The 18,734-nt window shown below is 44.8% G+C and overlaps 1 pseudogene; it reads right to left on the reverse strand.

The window, feature by feature from the left end:
• Positions 1-6,205: 6,205 nt before the first annotated feature.
• On the reverse strand, positions 6,206-7,947 carry LOC135564975 (RNA-binding protein FUS-like; annotated as a pseudogene).
• Between the last annotated feature and the right edge of the window lie 10,787 nt (positions 7,948-18,734).

Genomic DNA, 18,734 nt, shown 5'->3' on the forward strand with positions numbered 1-18,734 from the left:
GTATTTACAGCCAAACCCCTCATTTCCTCTGTCACACCAGTATTTACAGCCAAACCCCTCATTTCCTCTGTCACACCAGTATTTACAGCCAAACCCCTCATGTCACACCAGTATTTACAGCCAAACCCCTCATTTCCTCTGTCACACCAGTATTTACAGCCAAACCCCTCATTTCCTCTGTCACACCAGTATTTACAGCCAAACCCCTCATTTCCTCTGTCACACCAGTATTTACAGCCAAACCCCTCATTTCCTCTGTCACACCAGTATTTACAGCCAAACCCCTCATTTCCTCTGTCACACCAGTATTTACAGCCAAACCCCTCATTTCCTCTGTCACACCAGTATTTACAGCCAAACCCCTCATTTCCTCTGTCACACCAGTATTTACAGCCAAACCCCTCATTTCCTCTGTCACACCAGTATTTACAGCCAAACCCCTCATTTCCTCTGTCACACCAGTATTTACAGCCAAACCCCTCATTTCCTCTGTCACACCAGTATTTACAGCCAAACCCCTCATTTCCTCTGTCACACCAGTATTTACAGCCAAACCCCTCATTTCCTCTGTCACACCAGTATTTACAGCCAAACCCCTCATTTCCTCTGTCACACCAGTATTTACAGCCAAACCCCTCCTCTGTCACACCAGTATTTACAGCCAAACCCCTCATTTCCTCTGTCACACCAGTATTTACAGCCAAACCCCTCATTTCCTCTGTCACACCAGTATTTACAGCCAAACCCCTCATTTCCTCTGTCACACCAGTATTTACAGCCAAACCCCTCATTTCCTCTGTCACACCAGTATTTACAGCCAAACCCCTCATTTCCTCTGTCACACCAGTATTTACAGCCAAACCCCTCATTTCCTCTGTCACACCAGTATTTACAGCCAAACCCTCATTTCCTCTGTCACACCAGTATTTACAGCCAAACCCCTCATTTCCTCTGTCACACCAGTATTTACAGCCAAACCCCTCATTTCCTCTGTCACACCAGTATTTACAGCCAAACCCCTCATTTCCTCTGTCACACCAGTATTTACAGCCAAACCCCTCATTTCCTCTGTCACACCAGTATTTACAGCCAAACCCCTCATTTCCTCTGTCACACCAGTATTTACAGCCAAACCCCTCATTTCCTCTGTCACACCAGTATTTACAGCCAAACCCCTCATTTCCTCTGTCACACCAGTATTTACAGCCAAACCCCTCATTTCCTCTGTCACACCAGTATTTACAGCCAAACCCCTCATTTCCTCTGTCACACCAGTATTTACAGCCAAACCCCTCATTTCCTCTGTCACACCAGTATTTACAGCCAAACCCCTCATTTCCTCTGTCACACCAGTATTTACAGCCAAACCCCTCATTTCCTCTGTCACACCAGTATTTACAGCCAAACCCCTCATTTCCTCTGTCACACCAGTATTTACAGCCAAACCCCTCATTTCCTCTGTCACACCAGTATTTACAGCCAAACCCCTCATTTCCTCTGTCACACCAGTATTTACAGCCAAACCCCTCATTTCCTCTGTCACACCAGTATTTACAGCCAAACCCCTCATTTCCTCTGTCACACCAGTATTTACAGCCAAACCCCTCATTTCCTCTGTCACACCAGTATTTACAGCACCAGTATTTACAGCCAAACCCCCTCATTTCCTCTGTCACACCAGTATTTACAGCCAAACCCCTCATTTCCTCTGTCACACCAGTATTTACAGCCAAACCCCTCATTTCCTCTGTCACACCAGTATTTACAGCCAAACCCTCATTTCCTCTGTCACACCAGTATTTACAGCCAAACCCCTCATTTCCTCTGTCACACCAGTATTTACAGCCAAACCCCTCATTTCCTCTGTCACACCAGTATTTACAGCCAAACCCCTCATTTCCTCTGTCACACCAGTATTTACAGCCAAACCCCTCATTTCCTCTGTCACACCAGTATTTACAGCCAAACCCCTCATTTCCTCTGCTACAAAAATATAAATGCAGCATTCAACAATTTGAAAGATTTTACTGAGTTTCAGTTCATATCAGGAAATCAGTCAAATGAAATACATTCATTAGGCCCTAATCTATGAATGTCACATGACTAGTCATAGATACCTTTTTAAAAAAGTAGGGGGGTGGATCAGAAAACCTGTCAGTATCTGGTGTGACCATTATTTGCCTCATGCATCACATTACATCTCCTTTGCATTGAGTTGATCAGGCTGTTGATTGTGGCCTGTGGAATGTTGTCCCACTCCTCTTCAATAGCTATGCGAAGTTGCTGGATTTGGCGGGAACTGGAACACGCTGTCGTACACGTCGATCCAGAGCATCCCAAACATGCTCAATGGGTGACATGTCTGATGAGTATACAGGCCATGGAAGAACTGGGACATTTTCACGTGGTTAAACGTGGTTTGCGGTTGTGAGGCCGATTGCATGTACTGCCAAATTCTCTAAAATGACGTTGGAGGCAGCTTACGGTAGATAAATTAACATGCCATTTTCTGGCAACAGCTCTGGTGGACATTCCTGCAGTCAGCATGCCAATTGCACGCTCCCTCAAAAACTTGAGACATCTGTAGCATTGTGTTGTGTGACAAAACTGCACATTTTTAAATGGCCTTTTATTGTCCCCCTGCACAAGGTGCACCTGTGTAAAGATCATGTCTGGTGGATGGATTATCATGGTATAGGAGAAATGTTCACTAACACAGATTTAAACAAATTTGTGCACAGCATTTGATAGAAATAAACTTTTTGTGCCAATGGCAAATTTCTGAGATATTTTAATTCAGCTCATGAAACATGGGACCAACACTTTACATCTTGCTTTTATATTTTTGTTCAGTGTAATATAAAAACGCAAATAAAGTCGCTAGCAATATCATTTGAAGAATCACCATGAAGCAATTTTAAATGATAGTAGGCAGTTCCACCACCACCAACAACCAAGGTACACAATCTCTGACCAAGGTACACAAAGTATATGGGGGCCTTTCACCAAACATGATTTATTAACCATAATTCATATTTTAACCCTGCGGTCCTGTGGCCTATATGCCGGAGTCAAACTCCTTCATGTTCCTATGCTGGTATATTTGTCTATTCTCCTTTCTGTGGCTCCATCAAGTCATAATGGCCAACTTCCAGAGTAATGTTCTCATCAACACTCAAAACCACTTGGTTAAATTAATCAAGGCAGGGTAACCTAGTGGTTAGAGCGTTGGACTAGTAACCGGAAGGTTGCAAGTTCAAACCCCCGAGCTGACAAAGTACAAATCTGTCGTTCTGCCCCAGAACAGGCAGTTAACCCACTGTTCCTAGGCTGTCATTGAAAATAAGAATTTGTTCTTAACTGACTTGCCTAGTTGAATAAAGGTCAAATAAAAAATTGTAAAAAGTACATCCAGTAGTGTATATTCACATGCCGTGACAATGGAAGGAATGCTAATCTTACGTAGCCTTGGTGAACTGGCCCTACCGGTTTATCTACCCATGCCTCTAATAATCCTCCCTATGTACACGCCAGGGGACACTGAAACAAACACAAACACACAGGATAAAAATAGTACAGCTCATTATGGCCTGAAAGTGCAAACTCATCCTAGCATTTGAAGGAAATCAGGGACTGAGTTGGGCCACAGACAATTGATGCAATCGACATAATGGAATGTGTGTTAACAAACATTTACTCAGAAATGATTCACAACCTTTCCAACACCCCCCAAATGTCCATGTAAAACTGCACGGATATAGTTTTGTCCACAACAACTTGTCCAAAATGGTTTTGATATATGACAGTTTCTCTTGTTTGCAAAACACACGTATAATTCTCATCCCACTACACATCCCATTGTCATGCTTGATCGCAGTATATCCAGGCTGTAACAATGGAGAGATGGATAAGACCGTTTTAGTGATTTGTGTGTCATTCAGTGTCATTCAGGTCACAGATGATTAACAATGATTATGATATTGCACTCATAATCATGATTCAGCCCCTCAAATAGTTGCATCGTTTTATAAGTTTGCTCATTTCTGCTAGCAAGCTTTGAGGTTGGTGGGAAACTTGTCCCATTTCCTCAATTGTGGTTAACAAACAAGTGAGGTATTCAAAGATCAACTGTGAAGAGTGGACACACCTGTGTAGGCCAGAGAGCCCTTTTATTCCTAATAGAAGGCTCTGGCGTAAGCTATTGCAGCAACATCGTCAAAAATAAAAGAGCATGTGTGTTTCCAAAGTTTCACAATGGTACCTGTTTGTCACCAATAAGGACGGAATGTGCTCCAGTCACTTCTCTGTTCCCATCCAGTTTCTAACGCTCAGGCTTCTTAGAATGTCTTTGTGTACTGAAGAATACTCCACATACACAGAAGGGGTCTGTACCAAATTCCCTATTCCCTTTATAGTTCACTACTTTTGACCTTATGGTGGTAGTGCACTATAAAGGTGCCATTTGGGACATAACCAAGGTTGATCAATTAATCATCAACGTGAGTGGTAGCTTCTTCTCCCTGTAGTGTTTTAGCTCCAGCCCAGGTGATATGATGGGACGGTCAGTATTACCACAGACATGTTTGAGTGGTGTAAGATCTGGTGCATCAACTTTTACAACCCAAAGTTTGAAGTAGTTCCTTCATCATTGCGCTGAGATATTGTTCGATGCCTGAACCTCCACTCAAATCCAAAACTAAACGTTTGCTTTTATAAACACTTTAATTTGAAAACAAAACATTAAAATTCCAAAACAACTCAAAGGACTGCAACAACAAGTGTAAAAGAGGGGTGCAGTTTAAACAATAACCAAGGGACCCCACCACTGTTTTGGTCAAAATCAAAGATGGTGCTGGAGAAATGTAATCACTGAAATTCACAGACAACTACAAGGACTGACCTATAATATCAACATTCTATTTTTAACCATGTTTTGTGGCTATACCGTGCTAGTTTACAATTGCATTGTTTTTATTTCTTTATGTAACCTTTATTTAAGCAGGAGAAGTCCCATTGAGACCAAGGTCTCTTCTGCATTACAAAGCAGCAAGCAATACAAATGACACAATAAGGAGTTAATTACATCAATCAAGGGAGGGAGCACAGGAAACAACCATTAAGACCTGGTTGAGAGAAATTCTTCACTATCAAGTACAAGGGAGGAGTGAAAACCCGCAGACACTCGGCCCTCCTTGGAAAGAGTTTGACACGTGCACTATGGTGTCCAATTGTAGGGTATTCTGAAATGTGGCGTGTGAGATGCGTAAAACAATGGGGTGGTATGTACTTGAGTGCTAGTCTGGTTTGTTTATGTGTGTATGGACCAGAGTGTTAGTATGAAAATACATAAAGTATGTGGACACCTGCTTGCCGAAAATATCATTCCAAAATCAGGGGGTATTAATATGGAGTTGGTTCCCCCTTTACTGCTATAACAGCCTCCACTACTCTGGGGAAGGCTTTTCACTAAATGTTGGAACATTGCTGCGGGGGACTTGCTTTCATTCAGCCACAAGAGCAGTGATGTTGGACGATTATGCCTGGCTCGCAGTCGGCATTCCAATTCATCCCAACCGGCGGATGCCAGGAGAACTCTACCTGCCCCAATGTATAATGCAAACTGTAAAATGTGCGACTGCTCAGCCATGGAAACCCATTTCATGAAGCTCCCGACAAACAGTTATTGTGCTGACGTTGCTTCCAGAGGTAGTTTGGAACTCGGTAGCGAGTGTTACAACCGAGGACAGATACTTGGCGGTCCCGTTCTGTGAGCTTGTGTGGCCTAACACTTCACGGCTGAGCCGTTGTTGCTCCTACACGGTTCCACTTCCCAATAACAGCATTTACAGTGGACCGGGGCATCTCTAGCAGTGCAGAAATTTTACAAACTGAGTTGTTGGAAAGGTGGCATCCTATGACGGTGCCACGTTGAAAGTCACTGAGCTCTTCAGTAAGGGCATTCTACTGCCAATGTTGATCTGTGGAGATTGCATTGCTGTGTGCTCGATCTAATACACCTGTCAGAAACGGGTGTGGCAGAAATAGACAAATCCACTCATTTGAAAGGGTATGCACATACTTTTGTATATATCGTGTATATTACTAAGTCATAGCGTGTACAATGATGGGACAAGTGTATCTTCTTACCTTCCATCCATCTTGCCTGGTCCGAAACCACCCCGATCGCCTCCGCCTCGGAAACAACCTATGTCACCCCCTCGGCCCCAGCATCCCCTGCAGTCAAGACCCCCACGACCCCTCTGTCGCCACCGAAACCTCCTGAAGGTCAGACAGAATTACAGAGGGAGAGAGACACAGAGAGAGAGATACAGAGAGGGACAGAAAAAAAGGGTGAAAATGTCATTAAAACTAGTAAACACAGAGCTACGGTCTGCATCCAGTTTAATAGTGTCCTTGGGCACTAGGCTAACATGGCCTGCTATAAAAGGCAGGCTACACCTCATCCATTACTCTTTGCTAGCACATAATCAAATAAATATCTGTACACAGACTTTCGGTAGCCATTAAGCTGCTCCCTATGTGTGAGCGTGTATCAGTCGAGTTAGCAACAAAGCTGCCACTGAGCAGTAGTTAGCCACTGAGCTAAAAAGCCTAAAACACTAGGCTAAAATGCTGGCCTAAAGGCTAAAACGCTAGACTGGAGACTAAAACGATAGGCTGAAGTCTAAAAGCCAGTGCAGAACGTTGATTTCAGCCTTACCATCCATAGGAGACATGCCACCTCCAGCCCCCTCTGGTTTGGGGGACTTGCACTGGTTATACTCGTTCTTCCACGAAAAGTTCAGGTTCCCACAAACCCTGAAAGGAAAGAGACAGAGAATCTCAGACACATACCATCATAACTAGCACCGCACCGCACCCCCCTTAATCCTCATCCCGAAAAAATACACACACCTCAGCCCTGATTTACGGGTTGGAACACTTCCAGTCTCCAGCTCTCTGCTGTCCTCCATTACCACGGCCAACATTGTCGCCAGAGAGACCACCACCACCACCTCTACCACCTCCGAACCCGCCACGACCCATCGGCCCTACAGAGACAGAGGGTACAGGGGGTTAGAATATACAGGACAGGTACAATAATACTTAGCTCTCGAGAACCTAAGGGGGGTATACCCAGCCCTTGAATTCTCAAATTAAATTACGGACCACAGCTGGGTCAATGAACAACAATCCCGCCACTCTGTTTTAACATTTAGAAACGTTATTAGTCCTCGCTAGCGACTGTGAAGAGCAAGCAGATTGGTTGGAACCGTTCCCTTTCAATTCATTCAATTTAGGAAATGAGTTGTGAAATTCTAATGAATGACTGGGAAAATCCTCAATCCATATCCTACGTGGACTGAAATGAAGTGGAGTTGACTCCAACCCAATTGACCCAACTCTATAATGACCTACTCCGCCACCAAACTCTGCCTCACCTCCTCGTCTGTCTCTCATGCCGCTACCACCGCCACCCCGGCCTACTCCGAAGTCCGCGATGCAGGTCGCAAAGGACACCTCGATGGGGTTCCCTGCAAAGGAGAAAACAATAGAATATTATATCATATTTACAAAACACAAATATGAGGGGCAACAAGTGAAAATCAGTGACTAAACACATAAGAAGAAAAAAACGCTCAGAGACTACGCTTAAAGATTCACTCATCTATTTTTTTTAAACAGCAGTTTCTCCACAGGTAATCCCCTCACCATTGAACCAGTCGATGGCAGCTTTGGCAGAAGAGGGTCGTCAAAGGACACCGTGGCCTCGCCCTTCAGCTTCCCTGTCTGTAGGTTCTTATTGATCTGACAGATGATGAAAGGGAGGTAAGGAGGGAGAGTGTGATAAAGAGAGAAAGAGGGAGAGGGGGAGAGAGAGTGAGATAGGGGAATTGAGGGAAAGAACGAGTAGAAAAGGAGAGATGGATTGAGAAAAAAAGCTACATTAAGATACAAAAGGAAAATGCATTAGATGTAAGCATTGCATAGGTAAACACAATGGCCTACCACTCAAAACATAGCATGTTAGTAATCTACAGCAAAGCCTCAGGAAAAGATGCCACCCATGCACCAAAGTCAGGGCAGTGATGGGTGTGTCAGGTATAATTCAATGGAGGGAGGTGTTAATAATAATTAATAAGGAATAAATGAATAAATAGGTAGGCAGACCGTGCACCTGATTGCAGACCAGAAACATCCTGTAATGAAAACATATTTGCAGCAGAAACAGGAAGTGAAACCATTTGGAGAGGGGGGTGAAACAATTGACATGGCAGCTGCTTTTGCAGCCATTATCAGCCATAGCAGTCCCTTTAGAGATCGGGTCAGATGCATTCGTGTGAGCTTGACACTTGCAGACAGAAATGTATGTCGGCTTCCAACAGGTTTCAACAAGAGAATGGCTTCCAACAGGTTCCAACAAGAGAATGGCTTCCAACAGGTTTCAACAAGAGAATGGCTTCCAACAGGTTTCAACAAGAGAATGGCTTCCAACAGGTTTCAACAAGAGAATGGCTTCCAACAGGTTCCAACAAGAGAATGGCGTTATGCAGGTGAGTGAGGACCCAACAGCGATTCAACAGAAACAGTCTTTTAATGTCCAAACAGGGAAAACATAAATCCTCAATCTTTACAGGAGATGTCCAAACAGGGAAAACATAAATCCTCTATCTTTGCAGGGGAGTCCTCCTTCCTAGTAGTAGAGGAGAATTGCAGGGCTAGCGGCAACAGACTGCAGGTCCCTCTGGGTAGGTGCGGGCCGTAGAGGACAGAGACACCTGCTCACACGCAGCATCTAATGAAGAGGCAGATAACGACAGGACGGGACAAGGGCAAAGCAAACAAGAATCCGACAAGGACAGAAGCAGAAACAGAGAGAGAAATAGAGACTTAATCAGAGGGCAAAAGAGGGGACAGGTGTGAGAGAGTAAACGAGGTCGTTAGGAGAATGAGGAACAGCTGGGAGCAGGAACGGAACGATAGAGAGAGAGAGTGTAACCTAATACGACCAGCAGGGGGAAACGAAGAGAAGAGAAAGCACAGGGACAAGACATAACATGACAAATGGCTTCCAACAGGTTTCAACAAGAGAATGGCTTCCAACAGGTTTCAACAAGAGAATGGCTTCCAACAGGTTCCAACAAGAGAATGGCTTCCAACAGGTTCCAACAAGAGAATGGCTTCCAACAGGTTTCAACAAGAGAATGGCTTCCAACAGGTTTCAACAAGAGAATGGCTTCCAACAGGTTTCGCAATCAGTTTAGAATGTCAAATCATCTTACCAGATGAAGTAAGGAGCCCACGATGCTGCCACAATGATCCAATATTGTGCACCAACCCAAATGCGTATCTGCTATCAGTATAAATGGTAACAGTTTTATCCTTAGCTAGAATAGTCAGTGCGCCCTAGTCAGTGCAAACAATTCTGCAGCCTGAGCTGACAGATGTGATGGCAGTTTTGCACTCTCTAAAGTGTCTTCAGCAGTAGTGACTGCGTAGGCCACCAATGCCATGGGGTGACTTTTGGGGGTTGAGCCATCAACAAACAGCTCTAGGTCAGCATTCAGTAAAGGCACGTCAAAGCGTGTGGTTCTCCATCATAGTAAGTTAGCAAAAGAGTAGCAGGGTTAAGAACAGTACAACGTTTAAGAGTCACATGAGACATTGTCAGCAACACATTTCCGGTCACAACTTGCAGACTTGTTTACGTGCTGCTATGCATTTTGTTGCCAACCTTACTCTGCTACCTGACAACTTTACGGTTTTTACTTTTTAATTACCGTTTATATTTTTAGTTTTCCCTCACTCAACTTTTTTTCATTCAACTTTTTCACACCGGATGTTTTATCTGGAAATGGTGCATCAGGACCTCCAACAGCCGAAGCTAAGTAGTAACATTAACATGATGCCTTCTAATTGCAGTCGCTGTACTTATAATATACAGGAGAACGATCGCAATACGGCGAGGATAGCTGTGCTGCAAGCCCAGCTTCGGACGCAATCGTTAGGCAACGGTAATTTCAGTGTAGGAAAGGATGAAACTGCGTCTGTTCCACCAGTAAGTCAAATCAAATCAAATTTTATTTGTCACATACACATGGTTAGCAGATGTTAATGTGAGTGTAGCGAAATGCTTGTGCTTCTAGGGCCGATAATGCAGTAATAACCAACGAGTAATCTAACCTAACAATTTAACAACAACTACCTTATACACACAAGTGTAAAGGGATGAAGAATATGTACATAAAGATATACAAATGAGTGATGGTACAGAACGGCATAGGCAAGATGCAGTAGATGGTAACGAGTACAGTATATACATATGAGATGAGTAATGTAGGGTATGTGAACATTATATTAAGTGGCATTGTTTAAAGTGGCTAGTGATGCATTTGTTACATCAATTTTTTCATTATTAAAGTGGCTGGAGTTGAGTCAGTATGTTGGCAGCAGCCACTCAATGTTAGTGGTGGCTGTTTAACAGTCTGATGGCCTTGAGATAGAAGCTGTTTTTCAGTCTCTCGGTCCCTGCTTTGATGCATCTGTACTGACCTCGCCTTCTGGATGATAGCAGGGTGAACAGGCAGTGGCTCGGGTGGTTGTTGTCCTTGATGATCTTTATGGCCTTCCTGTGACATCGGGTGGTGTAGGTGTCCTGGAGGGCAGGTAGTTTGCCCCCGGTGATGTGTTGTGCAGACCTCACTACCCCCTGGAGAGCCTTACGGTTGTGGGCCGTACCAGGCGGTGATACAGCCCGACAGAATGCTCTCGATTGTGCATCTGTAAAAGTTTGTGAGTGCTTTTGGTGACAAGCCAAATTTCTTCAGCCTCCTGAGGTTGAAGAGGCGCTGCTGCGCCTTCTTCACCACGCTGTCTGTGTGGGTGGACCAATTCAGTTTGTCCGTGATGTGTACGTCGAGGAACTTAAAACTTACTCCCCTCTCCACTACTGTCCCGTCAATGTGGATAGGGGGGTGCTTCCTCTGCTGTTTCCTGAAGTCTACGATCATCTACTTTGTTTTGTTGGCATTGAGTGTGAGGTTGTTTTCCTAACACCACACTCCGAGGGCCCTCACCTCCTCCGTGTAGGCCGTCTCGTCATTGTTGTTAATCAAGCCTACCACTGTAGTGTCGTCTGCAAACTTGATGATTGAGTTGGAGGCGTGCATGAACACGCAGTCGTGGGTGAACAGGGAGTACAGGAGAGGGCTCAGAATGCACCCTTGTGGGGCCCCAGTGTTGAGGATCAGCGGGGTGGAGATGTTGTTACCTACCCTCACCACCTGGGGGCGGTCCGTCAAGAAGTCCAGTACCCAGTTGCGCTGGGCGGGGTCGAGACCCAGGATATAGAACTTGATGACGAGTTTGGAGGGTACTATGGTGTTAAATGCTGAGCTGTAGTCGATGAACAGCATTCTCACGTAAGTATTCCTCTTGTCCAGATGGGTTAGGGCAGTGTGCAGTGTGGTTGCGATTGCGTCGTCTGTGGACCTATTGGTGCGGTAAGCAAATTGGAGTGGGTCTAGGGTGTCAGGTAGGGTGGAGGTTATATGGTCCTTGACTAGTCTCTCAAAGCACTTCATGATGACTGAAGTGAGTGCTACGGGGCGGTAGTCATTTAGTTCAGTTACCTTAGCTTTCTTGGGAACAGGAACAATGGTGGCCCTCTTGAAGCATGTGGGAACAGCAGACTGGGATAAGGATTGACTGAATATGTCCATAAGCACACCAGCCAGCTGGTCTGCGCATGCTCTGACGGCGCGGCTGGGGATGCCGTCTGGGCCTGCAGCCTTGCGAGGGTTAACACATTTAAATGTTTTACTCACGTCGGCTGCAGTGAAGGAGAGTCCGCAGGTTTTGGTTGCGGGCCGTGTCAGTGGCACTGTATTGTCCTCAAAGCGAGCAAAGATGTTGTTTAGTCTGTCTGGGAGCAAGACATCCTGGTCTGCGACGGGACTGGTTTTCTTTTTGTGATCCGTGATTGACTGTAGACCCTGCCACATACCTCTTGTGTCTGAGCTGTAGAATTGCGACGCTACTTTGTCTCTATACTGATGCTTAGCTTTTTTGATTGCCTTGCGGAGGGAATAGCTACACTGTTTGTATTCGGTCATGTTTCCAGTCACCTTGCCCTGGTTAAAAGCAGTGGTTCGTGCTTTCAGTTTTGCGCGAATGCTGCCATCAATCCACGGTTTCTGGTTTGGGAATGTTTTAATAGTTGCTGTGGGTACGACATTGCCGATGCACTTGCTAATAAACTCGCTCACCGAATCAGTATGTTCGTCAATGTTGTTGTTTGACGCAATGCGGAACATCTCCCAATCCATGTGATCGAAGCAATCTTGAAGCGTGGAATCAGATTGGTCGGACCAGCGCTGAACAGACCTGAGCGTGGGAGATTCCTGTTTTAGTCTTTGTCAAATGGCAGGGAACAACCAAATAGAGTCGTGATCAGCTTTTCTGAAAGGAGGGCGGGGGAGGGCCTTATATGCATTGCGGAAGTTAGAATAACAATGATCTACGGTTTTACCAGCCCTGGTAGCACAATCAATATGCTGATATAATTTAGGGAGTCTTGTTTCCAGATTAGCCTTGTTAAAAACCCCAGCTACAATGAATGCATCCTCAGGATATGTGGTTTCCAGTTTACATAGAGTCAAATAAAGTTTGTTCAGGGCCCTCGATGTGTCTGCTTGGGGGGAATATATGCGGCTGTGATTATAATCGAAGAGAATTATCTTGGTAGATAATGCGGTTGACATTTGATTGTGAGGAATTCTAAGTCAGGTGAACAGAAGGACTTGAGTTCCTGTATGTTGTTATGATCACACCATGTCTCGGTAATCATAAGGCATATCCCTCCGCCCCTCTTCTTACCAGAAAGATGCTTGTTTCTGTCGGCACGATGCGTGAAGAAACCAGGCGGCTGTACCGACTCCGATAGTGTGTCTCGAATAAGCCATGTTTCCGTGAAGCAAAAAAACATTACAGTCTCTTATGTCTCTCTGGAATGCTACCCTTGTTCGGATTTCATCAACCCTTTGTCAAGAGACTGGACGATTCCCGTCTCCGGAGCCTGACCAGACGACCGCTTCGTCTGCCCCTTTTACTGCGTCGTTGTTTTGGTTCGTTGGCTGGGATCCAATCCATTGTCCTGGGTGGTGGGCAAAACAGAGGATCCGCTTCGGGAAAGTCGTATTCCTGGTCGTAATGATGGTGTGTTGACGTTGCTCTTATATCCAGTAGTTCCTCCCGACTGTATGTAATGGTCCCCACAGCCGGACAACTTTCTCATGGCTTCTGGAGGGAAATGCTATAGGAATGCTCAACCGGTGTTGCTCATTCAGCCGACAGAATCTTTCAACCGGTTCTCCCCATTAAGCAGCGAGTCGGAGTCAGAGGCTGAGCCTTCTCTGGTCTCTACTCCTCTCGTTACGGGGTCTGAGATGCCGAAGCCTCCCACCATTAGCTCTAACAATTTGAAAACCCTTGTCATTGGTGACTCCATTACCCGCAATATTAAACTTAAAACTAATCATCCAGTGATCACACACTGTTTATGCTGCTCTCATCTTATCTACGAACATAGACAGGGCTCTAACTCCCCTAGCTCCACAATGAAATAGGGTGCAGGCCAGGCCAGCTTAGTGGAGTCTGCCATTAGCACAGTCAGTGTAGTCAGCTCAGCTATCCCCATTGAGACCGTGTCTGTGCCTCAACCTAGGTTGGGCAAAACTAAACATGGCGGTGTTCGCCTTAGCAATCTCACTAAAATAAATACCACCTCCATTCCTGCCATTATTGAAAGAGATCGTGATACCTCACATCTCAAAATAGGGCTACTTAATGTTAGATCCCTCACTTCAAAGGCAGTTATAGTTAATGAACTAATCACTGATCATAATCTTGATGTGATTGGCCTGACTGAAACATGGCTTTAGCCTGATGAATTTACTGTGTTAAATGAGGCCTCACCTCCTGGTTACATTAGTGACCATATCCCGCACGCATCCCGCAAAGGCGGAGGTGTTGCTGACATTTATGATAGCAAATTTCAATTTACAAAAAAACCCAGACGTTTTCGTCTTTTGAGCTTCTAGTCATGAAATCTATGCAGTCTACTCAATCACTTTTTTTTATAATTACTGTTTTCAGGCCTCCTGGGCCATATACAGCGTTCCTCACTGAGTTCCAGTCATAGCAGATAAAAAAAAAATTGGTGACTTTAATATTCACTTGGAAAAGTCCACAGACCCACTTCAAAAGGATTTCGGCGCCATCATCGACTCAGTGGGTTTTGTCCAACATGTCTCCGGACCTACTCACTGCCACAGTCATATTCTGGATCTAGTTTTGTCCCATGGAATAAATGTTGTGTATCTTAACGTTTTTCCTCATAATCCTGGACTATCGGACCACCATTTTATTACATTTGCAATCGCAACGAATAATCTGCTCAGACCCCAACCAAGGAGCATCAAAGTCGGGCTATAAATTCTCAGACAACCCGAAGATTCCTTGATGCCCTTCCAGACTCCCTCTGCCTACCCAAGGACGTCAGAGTACGAAAATCAGTTAACCACCTAGCTGAGGAACTCAATTTTACCTTGCGCAATACCCTAGATGCAGTTGCACCCCTAAAAACTAAAAAAAAAAAATTTTGTTTTAGATTCTGTCTCTCACAGTTGAAGTGTACCTATGATAAAAAATAAAAGACCTCTACATGCTTTGTAAGTAGGAAAACCTGTCAAATCAGCAGTGTTTCAAATACTTGTTCTCCCGACTGTATCAGTTTGTCTCTGTGAATGGTTTGTCCTCTGACAAATCAACTGTACATTTCGGTGTTCCTCAAGGTTCCGTTTTAAGACCACTATTGTTTTCACTATATATTTTACCTCTTGGGGATGTCATTCGAAAACATAATGTTAACTTTCACTGCTATGCTATGTTTCAGACATAAGGAAGTGGATGGCTGCAAACTTTCTACTTTTAAACTCGGACAAAACAGAGATGCTTGTTCTAGGTCCCAAGAAACAAAGAGATATTTTGTTGAATCTGACAATTAATCTTGATGGTTGTACAGTCATCTCAAATAAAACTGTGAAGGACCTCGGCGTTACTCTGGACCCTGATCTCTCTTTTGACGAACATATCAAGACTGTTTCAAGGACAGCTTTTTTCCATTTACGTAACATTGCAAAAATCAGATAGTATCTGTCCAACAATGATGCAGAAAAATTAATCCATGCTTTTGTTACTTCTAGGTTAGACTACTGCAATGCTCTACTTTCCGGCTACCCGAATAAAGCATTAAATAAACTTCAGTTAGTGCTAAATACGGCTGCCAGTCCTGACTAGAACCCCAAAATTTGATCATATTACTCCAGTGCTAGCCTCCCTACACTGGCTTCCTGTTAAGGCAAGAGCTGATATCAAGGTTTTACTGCTAACCTACAAAGCATTACATGGGCTTGCTCCTACCTATCTTTACGATTTGGTCCTGCCAAACAAACCTATACATACGCTATGGTCACAAGACGCAGGCCTCCTAATTGTCCCTAGAATTTCTAAGCAAACAGATGGAAGCAGGGCTTTCTCCTATAGAGCTCCATTTTTATGGAATGGTCTGCCTACCAATGTAAGAAATGCAGACTCGGCCTCAACCTTTAAGTCTTTATTGAAGACTCATCTCTTCAGTAGGTCATATGATTGAGTGTAGTCTGGCCCAGGAGTGTGAAGGTGAACGGAAAGGCAACGAACCGCCCTTGCTGTCTCTGCCTGGCCAGTTTCCCTCTCTCCACTGGGATTATCTGCCTCTAACCCTATTACAGGGGCTGAGTCACTTGCTTACTGTTGCTCTTCCATGCTGTCCCTAGGAGGGGTGCGTCACTTGACTGGGTTGAGTCACTGACGTGGTCTTCCTGTCTGGGTTGGCGCCCCCCTTGGGTTGTGCCGTGGCGGAGATCTTTGTGAGCCACACTCGGCCTTGTCTCAGGATGGTAAGTTGGTGGTTGAAGATATCCCTCTAGTGGTGTGGGGGCTGTGCTTTGGCAAAGTGGGTGGGGTTATATCCTGCCTGTTTGGCCCTGTCCGGGGGTATCATCGGATGGGGCCACAATGTCTCCTGACCCCTCCTGTCTCAGCCTCCAGTATTTATGCTGCAGTAGTTTATGTGTCGGGGGGCTAGGGTCAGCCTGTTATATCTGGAGTATTTCTCCTGTCTTATCCAGTGTCCTGTGTGAATTTAAGTATTCTCTCTCTAATTCTCTCTTTCTTTCTTTCTCTCTCTCGGAGGACCTGAGCTATAGGACCATGCCTTGGGACTACCTGACATGATGACTCCTTGTTGTCCCCAGTCCACCTGGGAGTGCTGCTGCTCCAGATTCAACTGTTCTGCCTGCGGCTAGGGAACCCTGACCTGTTCACTGTGATTTCTATTATTTGACCATGGTTGTCATATATGAACATTTGAATCTCTTGGCCATGTTCTGTTATAATCTCCACCCAGCACAGCCAGAAGAGGACTGGCCACCCCTCATAGCCTGGTTCCTCTCTAGGTTTTGGCCTTTCTAGGGAGTTTTTCCTAGCCACGGTGCTTCTACACCTGCATTGCTTGCTGTTTGGGGTTTTAGGCTGGGTTTCTGTACAGCACTTTGATATATCAGCTGATGTAAGGCTATACAAAATACATTTGATAATGCAGGAGGCATGCTGGAGTCAGAAGGGTGGTTCGTGCTGTGAGATAAGAGCATGGACAGCGTGAGGATCTTGAATGGTTAATGAGCACATTGCAACAATGTTAGCACAAGCTAACACTGCTTCTGGTGCAGCCACTACAGCCCTGAGGCAATATACCAACACTCTTATCACACTGGAAAGTCTTTTAGAATAGTAAGCAACAAGCTGTTTCTTCCCACCATGGTCCTGAGCGAGGACAGATGACATGAAACATTTTTTCCTCGCAAACAAACAGATTAAATGTTTTAGACTGATCTGGCAATCCTAAACAAGGAGAAACAGTACGCAACAGTTTCAATTTGTCCAGTGCCTGCAGTCCTTCTGGTGTCCACTTTAGCTGATCATTCATCGCCATCTTGTGGCCGTGAATGAGATCAGAAAGTGACTTCAGCATAATCAGGTCGCCAGGCTCTGCAATAGCCTGCCATTCCTGTGTGTCATCATGTGCCGTTTTGTAACTGGTTGTGGTATCGAGTATGGATGGGTATCATTAAGATTTTAATGGTATTACTACTCTTACCAGTACTGCTTATCGATCTGGTACTTTAACGATATTCTTATCGGTTCTTTTTTTTACAAAATAAAAACAGAACACAGGTTAAGAACAGAATTACCATTTATTTTCTGAAATGTAAAATAAATAAAACAATTATTTACAGCAAAAGAAACAGCAATGTTTTGAACAAATCACTATTATAGACTCGAATGTTGTGATGATGGAAATGTAAAACAAAAGACAATAGTGGTTTAGAGCAACACGGGTGGGGCATGCAGGTAGGCTGCAAAAGGACTAACAGTTCTTAGCAGTTCTTCTGGAGAAAGATCAACATATTTGCCTTCTCTGGCAGAAGTCGGGACCTCTCCTGGCTTATTGTGTTCCCTGCAGCCGAAAATACCCTCTCGCTAGGTGTGGAGGAGGCTTGAGCACAGAGGTCGCTTGTTGCAAAGTTTGTGAGGAGGGGCAGAGTAGCTCTCTTCTCCCACCACCACATTACAGGATCTTCAGCCATGGGGATGGGAGGCAGGCCTTTGTAGAGCTCCACCTCTAGGTCAACACACTTGCTGATAGTGAGGGACGAGGTGTCCTGTTGGATCGTCAACCTCAACTCCCTGTCCTCCTCTGAGAACAGCTCCTCCAAGGCACTCCTTGTTTTGTACAATGGAGGGACAGTCTCCTCTCCTTCTCCTTCAGCCTTCTCCTCCTGTTGCTCTGTGTCCGTCTGCTCCGGCTCGTCTGGTGTTGCTCCTTTCACATTGGCCTCAACAGTTGCCTTCCTCAGCCTGACCCAGGTGGCATCACTCACAGGCCTCCCTTTAAATCTAGGGTCCATTGCTGTGACCTCATGCAGGAAGGCTTGAATGTCCACATCCTGATAGTGCTCGGAGAGGTTCTCCCACACCTTCTCTTTGATGGTTGCCACAAACGTTGTATCTTCATGATTCACAGTGAAGTGCTCTCTCGGTTTTTGGAGGATGGGTATGATCTGCCCATATTGAACTGAACACTTAAATAAAAATAACAAAGAGGAAACCGAAACAGTCCTGTCAGGTGAAGAACACTAAACAGAAAACAACTACCCACAAAACATATGTGGGAAAAAGCTACCTAATTATGGTTCCCAATCAGAGACAACGATAGTCAGCTGTCCCTGATTGAGAACCATACCCAGTCAAAACAAAGAAATATAGAATATAGAACATAGAATGCCCACCACAAATCACACCCTGACCAAATCAAAATAGAGACATTAAAAGCTCTCTAAGGTCAGGGCGAGACATTCGGGCTGCCCATTTATCAATGGAAGTCATTTTGTAGATTTTCTGCGCTGCCAGATTCAATGTGTGCGCAAAGCATCCTATTTTTAGAATGTGTAGCCTCTTGATGGCAACATCCATATTGCCAGCATTATCAACAGTCACAGCTATAATCTTGCTCGGATCTATCTAAAACTCTTCCGGAATGTTTGAGATCTCCTCTGTCACTACTTCACCAG

Source organism: Oncorhynchus nerka, linkage group LG26 (assembly GCF_034236695.1).
Source record: "Oncorhynchus nerka isolate Pitt River linkage group LG26, Oner_Uvic_2.0, whole genome shotgun sequence".
Lineage (NCBI taxonomy): Eukaryota > Metazoa > Chordata > Actinopteri > Salmoniformes > Salmonidae > Oncorhynchus > Oncorhynchus nerka.